Source organism: Lactuca saligna, chromosome 8 (assembly GCF_052625555.1).
Source record: "Lactuca saligna cultivar CGN05327 chromosome 8, ASM5262555v1, whole genome shotgun sequence".
NCBI lineage: Eukaryota > Viridiplantae > Streptophyta > Magnoliopsida > Asterales > Asteraceae > Lactuca > Lactuca saligna.
This window is the reverse complement of record NC_136424.1, coordinates 117236142-117256379: the sequence shown is the minus strand read 5'-3', so window position 1 is coordinate 117256379 and position 20238 is coordinate 117236142.

Genomic DNA, 20238 nt, shown 5'->3' with positions numbered 1-20238 from the left:
ATTGTAGTTAACTATTTGTATGTTTAATGTGCATTTCTTACAAGTGTATCACTACAAATTACTTGGCAATGAATTTCTAATAGAAATGACTTGAAAACCTGATGGGAAAGACTTGAAGAATGAAGTAAAGAATGATCACACTCATTGTTTAAGAATATTGTTATTTTTTAAGAATTATACTTGTTATTTTTTCAGAATGTTTGTTATTATTCAATGAATCACATTCATACAATGTAATTATTTGGTATATTATTAGTTTAAAAATCGATTTTGTGTATTCTTTCAGAATGTATTTACTAGTTTATGGTTGGCATTCTGTTATTCTGACAGAATAAAATCAAAAAATATATTTACTAATTTATGGCTAATATTCTATCATTCTGACAGAATAAAATCGAAATTTAATTATTAATTAATTTAAAATATTCAAAATATAAAAAATAAAGGAATTAATTATCTCTAAAAATCTAAAAATTTCCTTTTTTTAATACAGGTTAATTAACTAAAATGCATTTATGCTAAAATTTGTGTGATTATATGATACATACTATCTTATTCTACTATCATAGACTCTCAGATCATAATATTTGATTATATTTCATCAAATGATCAAGATGTGTGCATTCTGGCACACAATAGTTATTAGAAACAAAATAACCTAATCCTATATATATATATATATATATATATATATATATATATATATATATATATATATATATATATATATATATATATATATATATATATATATATATATATATATATATATATATATATATAGCTATCTTTTTGTTATATTTTATGTTCAACAAAAAAACATGATTTTGAGGGTTAAAGTTTAATAAATAAAATTTGGTATTTTGGTCGTATTAAATAATTAATTTTTATTTCATTTGTTAAATCTACGAAAAAAAAACATATTTTATTTTTTCGTCAACCATATCATATTTCAATTTATTTGCATTTTTTTTATCAACGTCAAAATATGAACTTATCTACCAATAGACATATTCCACATTGAAGACTCTATTGTCTATCGATGATTATGTAATATCTGAACATAAATGAATCAATATTTAATGTATTTCTTATCAAAATTATGCATATCCTCGAGACATTTCAAATTTTTTATACTACTAATATGTTCACCGGATGCCGGAAGCTACAATTATAATGCCTATTTTATTTATTTATTTATTTATTTATTTATTTTATATAAATACAGCTTTTTTTAATTGCTTTTATCATACATGAGTGTAAAAAATGATATAAACCAAACATGATAACATTTATAATTTTATATTCATACATGTTTACATACGGAACATTTAATCAACGGCAGTATTTTTCTTTTTAAAACAAAAAGATATCGTAACTTAATGATCAAATATAACTTGTGAGTTTTTGGAATGTACTTATTAAAATATAATTTTATTATTTAAAATAATATAAATACAATTCTGGTATTAGTATTATTGAGAAGGTGGGCACCTGTTTTGAAAAGAAACTGCCAAATGATATGTCCTTTCTTCTCCTCCTTCCAACTGTTTAGCAGCTTTTCTGTTATCATCTGACATTTCAATTTCATATCGATTTTAATTTTAATTTCAATTTAATTCATAAAATAAAAAATAAATATATTGTAAGTGGTACTTCAAATCAGAAGCAGGCTTTTCCTGGTTGGATTTTTTTGGCCATTTTCGATAAATCCATTTCTCATTTCCCTTTTTCCTTTGACCTTTTTACCCTTCTCTTTATACCAATTTCCCTTTTTTTTTAATAGAGAAAAAGTGGAATGTTTGTGTTTTTAATATGTTGCAGGTAGCAGAGTGTAAATTCCAACGTTCATGTAATGGCCAAGGCAGCTGTGTGTAACTTTTAGGGGGTGTAAGTGTAACTTTTGGAGGATGATGTTTACGCGTGATCAAGGAGCATACTCTTGAGCAAATACAAGATAAAAACATTAGAAAACTCTTAATTACAATAGAATATAATTATTATTATTATTTCGAAATTAATTTAAGGATGATAATTAGACTTATTTATTATGATCTACTTTTATTTTTTTATTTTTTTATTTTTTTTTTTATTTTAGCAACAATATTTTTTGAATGCTGAAGAGTAAAGAACCTTATAATTTATTTATTTGATGTGTAAAATAACATACAATTTTAAATTAAAAGTTTTATAATCTATTATCCGTCTGAATATTTTTTACATCAACATTTTCTAATTTTTACATGAAGTCGATAAATAAGTGAGAAAATATCAAGAGTTCTCACTGTTTATCATATAATAGGTTTTATGAATCATTAAAAGGCAAATCAAACCAATAAGAGAAACGTAGTTCTCTAGGTAGAGCGATTTTAGTTGGATTAACATGAAAATAAGTTGAGATTTAACACAATAAAAGATGTTCGGATCATTATATTAATATGACCGAGCTATTAGACAAACGGATTAATATTATGGTTCGCCTGCTCGGATGCTATTATTTAGTGTCGGGGCTTAAGTTGAAGTGTTGAACTTTCAAAAATCAAACTTGCATTGTATAGGGGGTGCATTTTGCATTGGTGGAGTAGCAAGCCGCAACTACTAGATGTAAGGTATGTTTTTTTTTCTTGATCTCTCTTAGGATCCGGATGGGTGCATCAAACATAGGAAGGGTCGAGAGTTGAAATCATATGATTACTCGTTCCCAAGGAAAAAAAAACTTTCTTTATGAAAGTTCATTTGTTATCTATATGTACTAGTTAAGTTGGTTTAGGATGATGTAGGCATTTATTATACGTTTTTATTATTTAATGTTTTAGAAAATAGGTGGAAGCAAGTTTATTTTTGGGAAGGGGATAGTGATGCTCAAACATTGCAATGGGTGAAATGGGAGTCGGTCTTGTCTTCTTGAAAATAAGGTCGCATTGAAATAGGAAGTTTGGAAACTTTAATCATTCATTCTCCAAAGGTGGAGATTGCGGTCTGTGAAGGATCTAGAAGCTCCTTGGGTGAAATTACTCAATTTCGTGCTTGAGGAAGAGTGTTTCGGTTTAGAGAGTATACTATTATTGGGAATGGGATTTGGTCTCGAATTATTAAGTACATCGATAGCATGAATAACAAATGAGTGATTCCTCATTCGGTGTTGGTTAAGCGAGTAAAAGATGGTAATGGAACGAGGTTTTGAAAAGATGTTTGGGTTAGGAATATGGCTTTACAATACAAGTTCCAAGACTATTTAAACTTGAGCTAGATAAGGATTGTTCAGTCAAAGATCAGTGATGAGAGGTGTAATGTAGATGGAAATGGAGAAGATGAATTAAGGGTAGGGTTGAAAGTACCGAATTTGAGGGTTTAACTTTTAATGTCGAAATGTTCAACTTAATGATCAATTGGAATAATGGGAGTGGAATTAGACAACATCGATGAGTTCTCGGTTAAATGCATTAAAAAAATGTTTGATGGTTTCTTCTCGTCGAATATTATTAGTGTTACGAGATTGAATGTATACATGATAGATCTATATGTCAAAGTGTCATTATAGAATGATATTGTTACATAATATTTGATCCTAAAGGGTCACACTAACAACAACTTGATGCAAATATATATCTTTTATAAGAATTTGATTAGTAATAAATAAATATATATCTTGTAATTAATAGGAAATTATTTATTGCAAGAAAATATTAATTTTCAATGTTAAGTATCAAAAAAATCATAAGATACCATAATATATGATTTATTATGTTATATACATTTTTTGGACCAATTTTTGTCTTATATGGATTTATATGTTTTGTAAGTTATAAAAATTAGAAGAATTTTTATAGAAAAATTAGTTTCTACTTTTTATAAAACATCTAAGGAGATCATAAAGGAAAAAAAAGACATTCTTGTATTTATTTAATCATAAAACTATGTTCTTACACTGGTAACCTTTTATTGTTAGATGCATGGTGTCATAAAGCATCACGACTCAATGGGTAATGACTTTGATTAAGATGATTAAAAAGATTGTATGTATCTCTTCTTTTACTAGCCAAAAACCATGAAATTGTGTGCTTCCCATCTCCATATTCTCTAGTTTTTGTCTTTTAAAATGTTAAGATCGAAGTTGAAAGAATTTGCTACTTTACTTGAACTCTCCTTTATAAGAAAAGCTTTGTTTTATTCTTAAGAGATTCTTTTATTACAAAGATGAAGACTAGAATCTTATCAAGTTGGTTAAATGTTGGTGGATACTTTCAGAGGGATTCTTCCTTGGATCTTAAAGCCATCTTTATCAACTTTTCTAATTGAAAAAAAATGAACCAAAGTCTTCAAAGGTTGTTTCACTTTCTTTCTCTTTTGTTATGCTTAATCTTTCTGAGTTCTTGCAAAATGATCTTTTGGTAGGAATAAAACTAGTTATATTTTGTTCAAAATTAAAGTCTTTCGCTACTATCTTTACATTTATGAAATAGTTTTTGAATAAAAACCCAACAATTGGTATCAAAACCATTTTTGCAAGATATCACACCTTCGGTTGGCGGCGGAAACGTCGAGCTGTGCAACGTAGGGATATTGGATCACATTCATTGAACATACATTGAACAGTACAAAACAATATGTAACATAAATGTCACTTTTATTGATAGCTAAAACATTACATTCGATTACTAGAATTACTAATGAAAAAATGTGCCTTAACAACTAGGCATAACTATAATGATAGAAGTAATCCAGTTGCTTCCTTGATCAACTGCTACTTTTGGGAGTGCAGACTTCAGTGTCACAGTTTCCTAGGAATACACGAGGTTTTGAAAACGCCAACATAAAATTGGTGAGCTCACAGTTTTAAGTGTTATATCTTTGAAGACACTTTATTAACGTATCTTTATTAAGTTATAAAAGTATTTTGGTTTATATTGTTAAGGTATCTTCTAATAGTGTTTTACTATTTCTAGGTACTAAAATTTTAACACTTTACTTTCTATCATATACTATCATTCTCTTTATGCTTCCCCTGTCAACTTGAGTATAATATAATATTATATGTAGTGTTATTATCTTATAGAAAGATACTACCTATACTTTATATTTCAGAAGTATGCTCATTGGATAGTTCTATTATAGTCTATTATCCAAGAATTATGCTTGTATAAAACAATAATTTTATTAAGAGTGGTTATATCTTTTATTTCAGAAGTATGCCTCTTGGATACTTTGATTAGAGTGATTTTATTCTTTATTAAATAAGCATCCCATTGGATACTTATATTAGACTGATTATATCTTTTATTCCCAAAGTATGCATCTTAGATACTTTTATTTGACTGATTATATCTTTTATTCTAGAATTATTCCTCTTGGATACTTCTATTAAATTGATTTTATCTTTTATTTTACAGCTAAATTGGATATTATAGCAGAGTAACAACTAGGTACAGTGCCATATCCTATCTTTGGACAGTGTTACTTACTAATACCAAGAGTGAAAGTGAGAGCGATCCCTCAGTAAGAGTGATCCCTCAGTCAAGTACTTACTAATAACAAGAGTGACAGTGAGAGTGATCCCTTAGTAAAGTACTTACTGACACCAAGAGTCAGAGTGATAGTGATCCCTCAGTCAAGTACTTACTAACACAAAGAGTGAGAGTGAGAGTGATCCCGCCATCAGGTACTTACTGATACTAAGAGTGAGAGTGAGAGTGATCCATCAATCAAGTACTTACTGATACCAAGAGTGAGAGTGAGAGTGATCCCTTAATCAAGTACATATTGATACCAATAGTAGGAGTGAGAGTGATCCCTCTGTCAAGTACTTACTGAGACTTTAGAGTGTTTATAATTACTGAAAAGTTTCTTAAAAAAATCTTTTTATAACTTTTAAAGGATCCTAGTATTACCACAAGGATTCTTTTAGCTTTCATTATCATCCGTTCAAATGTTATCCAATTATCTAGTGAATACTATCACATGATGATAAAATGTAACGCCCACAGATTCGGACTAGTCAATTTAGAGATAATAATCGTTAAAAATGACTTTTTGATAGAAGGTTATTCAGAATAAATAATCATAACCAAAATATAGTTTATGTCAAAAGGATTTTGTACATATAAAGAACGGAAATCCGACTTTTAACGAAGAAGTTATCATCCGTCGAAGTTTTGAGACAAAACTGGCACAACACCGTGTATCGCAAAAAGTGAATTTTTGATAAATACTTTTTAGTATTAGAGATCTAAACGAAAGTTGTAGTATACGTTAAACTAAGAACATACATAAAAAGAACGTCCAAACCTGACTTCATTTGAGGAAGTTATAAATTTTCTAAAATTTAGCATAACAATACACGATCCAAAAATCGAATTTTAGATCGATTGAATTTTACCCAACACAACCTAAACGAGAATTGAAGATCTCGTTAATATGAGCTCAAGGATATAACGACAGCCAAAAACAAACGTAGGATGAAAAAAATTATGAATTTTTAACTGACTTTAACTGTCTAAGTCTATTAAAATATAACTTCAAAAATAAAGTCAAAATTAGTCGGCGAAGTCTAAAAAAAAGTTGAAGATCTCGTTAATAGGAGCTCAACGATATAAGGACAGCCAAAAAAGGACGTAGGATGACAAAGTTATGAATTTTTAACGGTTTAACTGTTTAAACCTGTTAAACTATAACTTCAAAAAATGGAGCTCGTATAAAGAATGTCAAAAAAGGAGCTCGTATGCAAAATTACATATTTTAAAAGGTAATTAGTTTTTGGAGTGACCAATGAGTGACACGTGGCACCATCTCAGCCATAGCTTCCTCCACACGCCTTGCCACGAGATGGTCACACTTGCACCTCATCACAATGTGTTAGGGCTCAGAGCACACCGTGTTGGTAAGTTTCCAACCTATATATAGAGGCGCAAATCACCCCATTTCTTCACACCTTTCTAACTCTTCTCTCCCAATTCCCCCAAACCCTCAAGACTTTTCTCTTGCCCTTCTTAGGAGTTAATAGCGAGTCCCAGAGCACCAGAAGGCTCCAAGAAAAAGACCTTTCGGCTTAGATTTTCTGCCCGCGCAGAGTCAGGTTCCTCGCTAAAACCCATTGTAAGTGACTTATGCTTACCCTAATTTAAGTGTAACTTATATTTAAGTTCATTATCATTATTATGAACCTATAAACAAGATTTATCAGTGATTCCAAGTCGTTATACCGATTGATCTACTTATAGGGATGATGTCTAGGTTGTGATTTAGTGAGGTGTTTAAAGTGGGTTTTCCAAACAGTATACTTCGTATACTAAACGGACCCTACCTCCGATATGATCCTACCTAGTTGTTCTTTACTTGATAGATCTTAAAGTCCACTTTGAGTTAATGATGAATCTAGACTAATAATTAGTCGTAATAAATATTAGACTAAAACTTAGCGATAATTATGTTAGGTTACATCAAAGGAAAAGACAATTGCTTGAAGTGAAGCACTGCCCAAATTTCAAGTCTCCACTTTAACAAGCGAGTGTATAGTTACTTTCATCATACACATAAATATGAATTATTTACTATTAATACATATTATATGTGTTTATTATCTATGATTCCAATATCTATGTTGGATGAATGATTTATACATGTTTTTACTTGACTTAAACTGTATATGTATTTTTATACCTATAAATATATTGGGTAAAGATGGGTAGATGAAAGATGATATGGATGATGAGAGATGAAAGCTGATATAGGCGTTGAGAGGTAAATGATGATCTAGTCGTCTAGCGGAGTATAGATGATAACCACAAACTATTCTAAACAATCCAACTGAACGCTAGCAGGCTCGCAACCTGTATGTGTTTTTGAACTACATGTTCATCAGGTGTACTCTAAAAACCATGGGAGCTATGGACTTAGTGCCTTATGAATGGACGTTGGCAGCTATGGATTTAATGCCCTATAGACGATCATTAGCAGCTGTGGACTTAGTGCCATACAAATGAATGTTGGCAGCTATGGATTTAGTGTCTAATAGACAACATCTACAGCTATGGACTTAGTGCCTGTTAGCTGAACCTTGGCAGTGATGGACTTTGTGACTATTCCGTAGGAAAAATTTTAGGAATGAATAAAGGATAGATGATTCTTAGGGTAGATCCTTAAGAATTAAAAATACAATGGGGATGGGAAGTTGAGTCAATTATTTGATGATTAAACATAATAATTATATTATTGTGGGTTGAAAACCGTATGTACTCACCAGATTTCTCAACCTGACCTACTCAATTTATTTGTATCACATGTATCAATGTGAAGATATATTACACTGAGAGATTAAAGGAGATGGAAATCACTGTAAGGTCTATTCATGTTTATGTGTCTGTATTGACGATGACATCCCAATGTTTTAATATAAATAAAATATAATTCTTCGTAAATGCTTTGAATATCATTATCATGTTTTCCAGGAACAAATTCCGCAATACTATTTTTCAAACAGTATAGTCTGATTTTAAAATAACTATAAATAAAATTTTTACAATGACCGTGAATTTGGGGATCTCACAGTTGGTATGAGAACATTAGTTTAAACGAACTAGGAGTAAGGATTTATTTCTAGACTTAAACTTAGAATACTAAGCGATGATTGTGAGATGAGTGTCTGCTATATTTAGGATCTATGCCAGAATAGACACAAGCACTAGCTTATTTAGGACAGATGCCTAAATTGCTTTTATGTGGTAAATGATTTGTGATGCTTTATGATGCCATTATTTGATCAGATCAATCGTCTATTTCCGACCGAAGCTAGAAACTTTATGTGTTCAGGTTTCTAAATGTTTAACTACGATATTAGAACTGTCATGTAACTTTTTTGGAGTAATAAGGAGGATTACATGTCTAAATATTCTATATCTATATTCTCTTCCCAATACACTGAACACATGCTTCCATGAACATAACATTGTTGTGAAGACTCGTAGCAAATTGAGTAAATGGAGGAAATGAGGAGGCTTACGGTAGTGAATGAAACTTATCAGAATGTGTCGTATGAGAGGTATATTGCCTTTAGAAGGCCTCTAATAAGCAATATGTATAGTACAGGAGAAGTACACTTTTGATTAGCAGAAAGAAGGAATTTTTGGTTTAATCCATGAAGTTATCCCATCATCTGGCATTTCTATCCCTAACCGAGTTGAAGCAGAATTGATGATTGAAGATATGCATGAAAGAAGTCCTAGTAGAGGCCTATACTACAAAGATTGTGAGGCAATTCTTGGGACGAGTATGAGTAGGTGTGAAAGGTAGTAGAGGCCTATACTACCGGAAGCACAGGACCTGCACTTGGATTAGGGAAACTCACAAGGTTACCAAGGCACTAGTAATTGATTTTTTTTTGTTCATGATTGTCAGTACCATTGTTTCCGTAATAACTAAGAAGATTATTGTTATTCCGACTATAGTTGTCATATCAAATTGATTTCGGCTAAGAGAAGTTTGTAACATGGTTTAGAGAACCAAGATCGATGTAGTATCTGACTTAAGCCAGAAGATTGAAGTGATCAATAGAAGTATTGTGATCGTTGTTAAGGTAAGAATCTTGTAGCTAGAAGTTCTACATGCTAGATTGTTATTATATCACATTAGAACATGAAAGAAGGTATATTCCATTCTATAATCTGACTAAAAAGGACATGAGTCTAAGTGTCGCATCATACGATGAGAGGTCATTAGAACATGACCCATCGGTCTATTAGGATAATCGAAGTAAAGAACTTATCTTAAGTTAAGTCTATTTGTGAAGTAGTACGAGTCTCAAATAAAGATCAGGTTTGTAACTTGAAGGTTACAAGATTGAGCACCATCAGCAGTCAAGAAGTCCAAGAGTTAGATACTTATTTGGAAAGACATAAGAGTTACGATTATTACATAGGATGAAAAGATAACATTTGGAATCATTATACATGCCCTGTTTTGTTGATGATTCCAAGACGTAATCATCCTAAGGGGAGATAATTGTAATGCCCGTAGATTCGGGCAAGTCAATTTCGAGATAACAAGCATTAAAAATGACTTTTTGATAGAAGATTATTTACAATAAATAATATTAAGAAAAGTATAGTATATGTCACAAGGATTTTGTATATATAAAGAACGATGAAATCCGACTTATAATGAAAAAGTTATAACCATTCGAAGTTTTGTGCCAAAACCAGCACAACACCGCGTATTGCAAAAGTGAATTTTAGATAAAATACATTTTAGCCTTAGAGATCTAAACGAAATTCGTACTATACGTTAAACTGAGAATGTACATAAAAAGAATGTCCAAATTTGACTTCGTTTGAGGAAGTTATGTACACAGCTCGGAAATTGAATTTTAGATCGATTGATTTTTAGCCAACACAACCTAAAAGAGAATTGAAGATATCATTAATAGGATCTAAAATATATAAAGACACCCGAAAACAGATGTTGGATTACAAAGTTGTGAATTTTTAACGTACTTTAACTATCTAAACCTGTTAAAATATAACTTTAAAAATAAAGTCAAAATTATCCAAAGAAGTCTAAACAAAAGTTGTAGATCACGTTGCTACCTATGCATGGATATAAAGAACATCAAAACAAAGCTCGTATGTAAAAGTACATATTTTAGAAGATAATTAGTTTTTGGAGTGACCAATGAGTGACATGTGGCACCATCTCAGCCACAGCTTCCTCCCCACGCCTTCCCACCAGATGGTGACACTTGGCACCTCAATATGATGTGTTGGGGCTCAGAACACGCCGTGTTAGTCAGTTTCCAGCCTATAAATAATGGCACAAATCACCCCATTTCTTCACAATTTCTAACTATTCTCTCCAAGTCCCCTAAAGCCTCAAGGCTTTTCTCTTTCCCTTCTTAGGAGTTATTAGCGAGTCCCGAAGTACCAGAAGGCTCCGAGAAGAAGACCTTTAGGCTCAGAAATTCAGCCCGCGTAGAGCCAGGTTCCTCGCTAAACCCCTTTGTAAGTGAGTTATGCTTACCTTACTTTAAGGGTGCCTTATGTTTAAGTTTATTATCATTATTATGAACTTATAAAAAAAGATTTATTAGTGATTTCAAGTTGTTATACTGATTGATCTACATACAAGGATAGTGTCTAGGCTATATTTTAGTGAGGTGTTTAAAGTTGGCTTTCCAAACAGTATACTTCGTATACCAAATGGACCCTACCTCCGATATGATCCTACCTAGTTGTTATTTACTTGATAGATCTTGAAGTGCACTTTGAGTTAATGATGCATATAGAATAATAATTAGTCGCAATAAATATTAGACTAAAACTTAGCGATAATACATGTTATATGTGTTTATTATCTGTGATTGTAATATCTATGCTGGATGAACGATTTATACATGTTTTAATTGATTTAAACTATATATGTATTTTATACCTATAAATATATTGGGTTATGATGGGTAGATGAAAGATGGTATGGATAACTAGAGATGAAAGATGATATAGGTATTGAGAGTTAAAAAGATGATGAGAATCCTTGACATAAACGATGATCCAGTCATCTAGCAAAGTATAGATGACAACCATAGAATATTCTAGATAGTCCATTGCAATGCTAGCAGACTCGCAACCTAGAGGTGTTTTTGAACTATGTGTTCACTAAATGTACACTAAAAACCCTAGCAATTATGGACTTAGTGCCCTATGAATGGACGTTGGCAGCTATGTATTTAGTGCCCTATAGATGATCATTGACAACTATGAACTTAGTGCCTTATAAATGAACGTTAGTAGCTATGGATTTAGTGCCTAATAGATAACATCAACAACTATGAACTTAGTGCTCATTAGCTAAACCCTGGCAGCATTAGACTTCATGCGTATTCCATAGGGCCATCCTTAGGAATGAATGAATGATAGATGATTCTTAGGGTAGATCCTTAAGAATAAACAAGATAATGGGGATGGGTAGTTGGGTCAATTGTTTGATGATTAAACATAATAAGTCTATTATTGTGGCTTGAAAACCCTATGTACTCAAAAGGTTTCCCAAACTGACCTACTCTATTTATTTGTATCACTGGTATTGATGTGAAGATATATTACACTGAGAGATTAAAGGAGATGTAAATCATTAGTATAAATGAATGTAAGGTCTGTTTTTTGCTTATGTTTTTTGTATTGACGATGACATCCCAATGTTTTAATATAAATGAAATACTTTTCTTTAGAAATGCTATGATAATATCATTATCATTTTTTCTGGGAAAAAATTCTGCAATACTATTTTTCAAAAAGGATACTCTAATTTTAAAATAAGCATAAATAAAATTTTTAAAATGACCATGAATTTAGGGATGTCTCATAAAGTTTGATAGTGTTTTTTTGACTATTTGATTCCTCCTTATTATGGTTAGGCTCAGACAAAAGCAGCTCTATTGAGCTGAATCGCACTTTCTAAAACTGTTTAATTGTGGAATCATATAACATATGTATCCATCCTCTAATTAATAACATGTGTTTCTTAAACTTATATTTTAACGTGTTTTTATCTAATGTTTATAAAACTATATGATTATCTAGTTTGCTCGTAATTTAGAAGGAAGGACTTACCAATTCTTAAGGGAAGATTCTGGGCAACGTCGCTCATGCCTATGACACATGCTCTTCCTTGATCATTACCCCTTTGATTTTCCAACCTTAGGCAATATCTTTTTATGTGGCCCACTTCTTCACATTCATAACAATTATAGTTCCTGTGAATACCGATTCCTTTGGTAGTGGCAACTATTGGACTCCTACAAGACATACTTTTGTGTCCCTTCTTGCTACAGTTATTACAGATTAGCTCTCTAAATGCACTCGTGTGATGGTAGTTGCACTTGTTGTTTAATGGAAGATCTCATGCATACTAACTCAAAAGAGTAGCTGATGGAACAGTTTCCACAAAGGCTTTCCCTAAGTCTTGTTTCTTCCATGCTACTTGCTCTAAATCTTCATCGGGCTTTCTTTTGCTGTTTTCTGATCCTGGAAGATCAACTTTAAAACCATGGTACCTTGGCGGATTACCTGATTGGTCAGGTCAAAGGCTAGTATCTTGGCACTATCATAAGTAGTTGGCTTAGAAGCCGTAACCAATCCTTGGATATGTTGAACTAAACCCTATATGTACCTTACTACTTTCTTGCATTCCGGTGTGACACAAATGGGAGAGAAGATGGAGAAATCATTAAAGTGACTGGTATAAGCTGCAATGTATGTATCTTGTATGGTAAGATTCCAAAGCTCTTGTTCTAGCTTTTACATCTATTCACTGGGACAATACTCTTCAATTATGAGTTTCTTTAGATCTTCCCATGAGATGGAATTAGCTGTCCTAACTCCCATAGGTTTGATGTGGCCGTTCCACCATGACAATGTTGTGTCCTTGAAGGTATAAACAACAAACCTTACCTTAAAATTTTCAGCATAAAAGCTGATCTCAAATACCTATTCCATCTTCTCGATCCTAAAATTCAGTCCTACTACTCCTTCATTTCCTAAGAAGGGTTTGGGCTTGTATTCCGTGAACTCCTTATAAGTATATTCTCATGGGTGCTTACGTTACTATCTGATATACTATCTCCTCCTGTTCCTCTACCTTGTTTGGATTTGACATTCCTATTAGCTAGGGCTTTAGTTACTCGTTGAATGATCAATGCTTCGATGGTTGCTGCATCAAGCTTTGGCTATTCCATGGGTTTTCTTCTAACGACTCTTCTCTAAGGCATGTTTGGTTCCTATTACCAATATCAAAAGATAGCGTGTTAGTTGATGACATCTTTTACGGATGCGGGTAGTAAGGACTAAGCTCACGGGCCAATGTAAAATCAAATATCACAAAATTTTATATGTTAGGTGGGGAAAGCTTTGATGTACAAAAAGGCTATCTCTATGGGGATAGTGACGGTACTGCTTTCTTGCGTAACCAAACTTTTTATAATTCACAAATCTTAGATAATAACTAGGCACTCTACTATACTAGATTTTGTATCTATTGCTAAGTGGATTGAGGTCTTATCTTTATCGCACATGCTATTTGATGGGTTTTAGCCATAAGAACTTTCCTATGTGCGCATGCAAAACCCTAATGCTCGGATCTAGGCTTTCTAATTAAACATGCTTTGAATCCAAGACTTCTAATGGCTAATTAGGTTAAATAACAACATTGAAATAGATCTAGAATCATACCTTTGGATTCCTTGTTGATCTTGTTGTCATGGAGCTTCTAGAGTCACAAATGTCACTCCTCTAATGGTTTACAAACACCAATAGAAAGAAGAATGATTTAGGAGAGAGGAGAGGGGAGGAATTCGGCCAGAGTATCTCTACTTTTGATGGTGTGTCGAATTCCCTCACCCCTAGGGTCTATTTATACTTGTAGACTCCTTAAGGTTACAACCTAAACCCTAATTGGATAATCTTCTCTTAAGGCTATCCAAATCCATTCCATAGATAAGTCTTTGGACGATTTTAGCTATCCTATATCTCATACAATTCGTCCAAAGCATATCCCAATGGATTTACAGTCTAAAGTTTAACTATCAAACAATTGACAGTTTATACCCTCTTATTTAATTAATCTCTTTAAGTCACCAAATTAATTCCAATTAATTTATGACTTATATTAATCAAATAACCATATATTATTCCTTATAATATTTACTCTCTTTTAACAAATCATCCATCAAGTTGCTATGGTGAAGGCAACCCAAAAGGACCATGCACAACCGGATCAAATACTTGCTTATTATAGTTGCAGCCTTAGACACTATTCCAACACTATTGCCCTTGCGTCAATGAGTTTTTCTATGAAACTTGTGTTTGGAGCTTTAATCCTTTTATCTAGTCTTTTCTCCTTATTTAACCTTTAGCTCATATTAGACTAGATTATCGTGCTTATTTGATTATTTCTAACTCATCATTGATTTGATTGGCGCCATGCGTGGTGCGAGTGGCTAGAGTAGGCATGACAGAACTATGTGACATTTCAAGGGAAATAGATAGATATTGAATCGTATGTTGATTTTTGGCCTCTTATACTTATAATGCGTGAAATAAATTTCCTACTTGGTAGGATCTGTCTTCTCCTTAGTAGGATCCTCCTCAAAGGACTCCGAAGGGTCCTTGGAGGTTCTTATGAGGATTCACACTTCTTGTTAGGTTCCTAATTGGGGGGGTTAAATAGAGGCATGAGAAACTCAAGAAAATAGGTATCCTTTGTCTTAAGAGGGGATGTAATAATTTGATCTTTCTCTGGAATTGGTCTTGTTATCCTATTTCCAAGTTCTTCCAATATCGTGTGATGACCATGCTATCTTTCCTAGATATACTAATCAAAATCATTAGGTACTAAGCTCTATGGGATTCTCGAGAGTTTAGTATATCAACTACCATATCCAAGATTAGTTGTATTTTGGTCGAACCATATGTAAGCATAGGTGCACAGGCTATGCGTAGTGATGTTTTGGCCCACACATTGTTCTAAGAACATATATCGTATTTGACCTAAGCTCTTGAGTTTGAGTTCCTGTAAATTTAAATTTAGGTGTTTTCTCTTCGAGGTATTGAGTTTATAAAACTCCGCATCTGAAGTTGGTTTGTATTTTATTAATTCTTCTTTTGTACTTCCAGATTAACAAGTAAGGAACGGTGAGGTAGGAAAATTCAGAGGGCATGATCATCTTAGCGTATAGCTGTTCTAAAATCCAGAATCCTAAAGCGACAATTTCCAGCCTAGGTACATTTGTCGGAAGTAGTCTATTAGTAGGGTAATTAATAATGATACTTTTTATTTGCAGTTTTGAGGACAAACCTAATCGAACTATAAGCCCCTAGGCTATAGTCGTATTTCTTAAGAAAGTACTAGTTCGCTATAGCCAAAGCTCTAATACCATTTTGTCTCACCCTCGTTCGGCGGCGGAAACGTCGAGCTGTGCAACGTAGGTATATTGGATCATAGTCATTAAACATACATAAAACAATACAAAACAATATGTATCATAAATTTCACATTTATTGATAGCTATAACATTACATTGTATTACTACAATTCGTAATAAAAAAAGTGTCTTAACAACTAGGCATAACTATACTGATAGAAGTCATCTAGTTGCTTCCTTGATCAACTGTTGCTTCCAGGAGTGCGTGCTTGAGTCTCACAGTTTCCTAGGAATATATGAGGTTTTTGAAAACGTCAACATAATGTTGGTGAGATCATCGATCTTCAAACCCGGTTCCTGAGATCCATGAATGTTTTTGGTGTATTGGTGAAACTGAATGGCATCACTACGGAATCCTAATGACCATGGTGAGTCTTGAAGGCTATCTTCTAAACATCCTCGTCTCTAATGAGATCTTGAACCAGATTTATTTACTCCATGTGTTTATGACTGGTATGATGATGCACTATATCTTTCATATTTCTCATTTGTCATCATGATCCACACAACTACAATTAGTATCAGAGTGGGTGGTCTTGATTAGATCAAGAATTGATCTATGATGGCATTCTAGATTTGGTTATTTTTCATTTTGATATTTGATCTTTGTCTAATTGATAGTTTGGATTCTAGAAATCGAACACCTTATTGATTCTACTTATAATTCGATTTTCTTCACTAGAATTCAAGTGATTTTTTCTTTCTCTTTCTAGAAAACCCATTCAAAATCACTTTCTCTCTCTACAAAATCTCAAGTTATTATCGATTAATCAAAGATGGTGTACTTGGATTATCATTCTTGGGTTGTAATCATTGAAGGTGTGAAATATAAAGTCAACAAAAATCAATTCTATGGATTATTGTTGAAAGGAGGTTTGATTTCATGGAGTACTATGGTTTCTTATGGAGATTTGAAGGATGATCATGGAGGATTGATTTTTCAACCACTTTCGAAGATTGGATGGTTGGTTGAAATCTCCTTGATCATGTTACCTTCTAGTGAAAATCAAAAGGAAGGTGAAGAAAGAGATTTGTTTAATAAGAAATACATTCCTCTTGTTGAAAACCCAAGTGATCTTCATCCTGTTAAGTATGTAGAAGTTCAAGATTATGGAGTTCCATGTGATGTTCTTGATGTTCTTGAAGTTCATGACAAGAAGATTCAAGTTGATGCTCATGAAGATGAAAAAGGTTTTTACTCGATTGGAGTTCAAGCCAATGATATTTTGTGTTCTTGTAATTCGTTTAAAGGAATGATTCCTTATCAAAAGCTGTTAATCCAAGAAATTTACAAATATCAAACTCCAAAAGATATGATCCAAACTTGTCAAGTTGAAGTTGTGGAAAATGGGCTTGTTCATGAATTCAAATCTTCAAGTTCTAAGAGGATAAGAAAGAAAAAGAAGAAGAAAATCAAACGTAAAAACAAGCGGGTTTATTCAAAAAAATCTTCAAATGTGGTTCTGAATCCGAAATCCATGAAACAAATTTCGGTTCAAAAGCAAAAATCTCCAAATGTTGCATTGAACTTGAAGTCAAAACCCAAAAGTATTGATGGTTCTTACGAAGATGTTCTTAGATCGTTGAAGAACACGAAGAACTAGTTGTACAACACAAATCATGGGTGGTACAATGTTCAAATTGTAGATTTTCTCGTTCCAACAAAAGAACCAAGATCTTCTAAATTTGATTCATACATTTTAAATAAAACTCGAATTGTCAAAAAGGTATCACAAATTCTCAAATGGATTCCAAAAAGAACCAAGATCTTCTAAATTTTCTCGTTGTACAACACACATCATGGGTGGTACAATGTTCAAATTGTAGATTTTCTCGTTCCAAAAAAAGAACCAAGATCTTCTAAATTTTATTCATACGTTGCAAATAGAACTCGAATTGTCAAAAAGGTATCACAAATTCTCAAATGGATTCCAAAAAGTCTATGATTTCGATTCTTGTTTTTCACTTTTCATTTTTGATCGATTTTTCACATTGGATCAAATCCATTTCTACCCCATTGATTTATCAAATTATTTTTTTATCTAGATCAAATCATAAAATTCAAAATCATAATCACATAAAAAAAGTTTCTTTCGAAATTCATTTTTGGTACTCAATTTCGAAATGTTACTGTTCATTCGAATTTAAAACGTGTTTTAGCACTATTCATATGATACATAATTTGAAGCCCAATTAATAATCAATTCATTGGTTATTGATTTGAACATAATCCAAATTCTATTCGAATTTACTGTTCATTTGATCGACACATCTTAACCTATTCATATATTCGATTATTGATGTTCATGCGCCCCAAACTTTATATCTGAACACTGTTCATGAACAAGATTTCTTCATTTTTTTTCGTCGTAGTTCATCATACACCAATTAGGTTCTTAAATCCAAAGAAAATTTTGAGTTGGATTGAAGTGTATCGGTGTCGATTCTTGATCGGAAAGAAGAACTGGAACAACAATTTTGATTGAGATGCTAAGGAATTGATTCAATTGTAATGTCAACCTTTGTGTTCGTTTAGTTTTGAGTTTGATTGAAGAACCAAAACTGTTTTGAGTTGATATCAAGTTTGATTGGTTTGAACTGACACTACCTTAATTTGAGTTTGATGTTTGATTTTGATTTGTATTCTCGGTTTCATATGCTTGATCATTAATTCATACGAGTTATTCATCTTATTTAGAAGTTTGATTTTGTATGACTGATTTTGAGTTATATGAGAATTGGTTTTGATTTTTATTTCTAAGACTGATTCTTTTGGTGTACTTGTAAAAGTGAAGACAGAAGGATGTCGATGGTAGTAAGTGGGATTCAAGGGATTGAAATCGATGCTCATTACTTGATGTTGTGGTTAAAAGTTGATTTGAATTAGGTGATAGGAGATCGAATTTGATTGATTGTAATGGCTCGACTATTGTACTTGATGAGTTCGACATGAGCAAGTTATGTTTTGGGTGTATGTCAACTGACCTAGCTATGGGTCAACAATGTGTATGAATGATTTCACTAGCTTAGCTATTTGGCTAATTTATTTGGAAGTCAAAATTACTTCACTATGGGATGATTGGATTTAAAGGCTTCTTTATGTGATTTCGATTTGGATTGAACACTAAAAGCAAAGAAAATGTAGTTGAAGAATTCGATTCTGAGAAATAAGCTCGATGGCAATTTTGTTAAACGCTCCTTTACGGCGATTCGTTATCGATGCCAAACAAGTTTCATTAGGGTGCTTCTCATACGCATATGTGAAACGAATTAGGAAGAAGAAAACAAACAAGTTTTGGTTTGGGTCCTCGAACTTTTAACGAAATGGCAATTATCATCCATAGTTGAATTGATAAAAACAAATTGTGAAGAAATAAGATGTTTCTCATTTAGTCCCTGTAGTTTTGACATGTTGGAAGAAATTACCCAACTTCTAAATAGGACTAAAGTTTATGATATTTGGAGAAATTTACATTTCAGGCACCTACAGTTAATGAAAATTAACGCTTTATACCTAGTTTTGCAATTTGGGGAGTGTTTTTCATCTTAAGATATTTTTGGCATAATGGGGCTCTGCATAATTCTGAAAGTGACAATTTTTACCTGGATTTTGGAAATTCTTGCAACTCTCACCCAAAAGTCGAAAATTTTCGCAAATTTGGAAATTTTCTGAGGCTTTTTCATGATTGTTTTTCCATGTATGTTTTTCGAGGTTTCATTTTTGACACACATCAATGGGGAATTATGTGAAGATTATTCCTCGGGCGCTTCTGACCCTTAATGGGTTTTACAATCATTTTTCTGATTATAATAAGAGGGATAATGAAGAGTGGGTATTCGAAGTTTCGATTATTCATTTGCGGAAATGAAGACTAGTATCACCTCGAGGGGGAGTTTGGTCTTGATCATGCGAGCTCGTTGTATATTGAAGTCGGGACATCTAATACTAAATTTGAGGGGGGAGAATGTTAGGGTGCAAAGTCACGCTTGGATGTGTTTGTGCTTACTCTCTTGTATTGTGTAATGAGTTGTCTTTCCTTTATAAGAAAGTGAGTGACACTCATGAAATGATCATTTTAGAGTGTTAGTTTTAGAGAGAGAAATTGCAAGACCAATTTGAACTCTTTCTATAAAAAACTAATGAGAGCTTGAACATGATTTATTTACTCCATGTGTTAATAATATGTTTGATGATTCACTAGATCTTTCATATTCTACATTTTTAATCATAATTCACACCACTATACCTTCGATCCTCGTAGAGGAATAGTCAC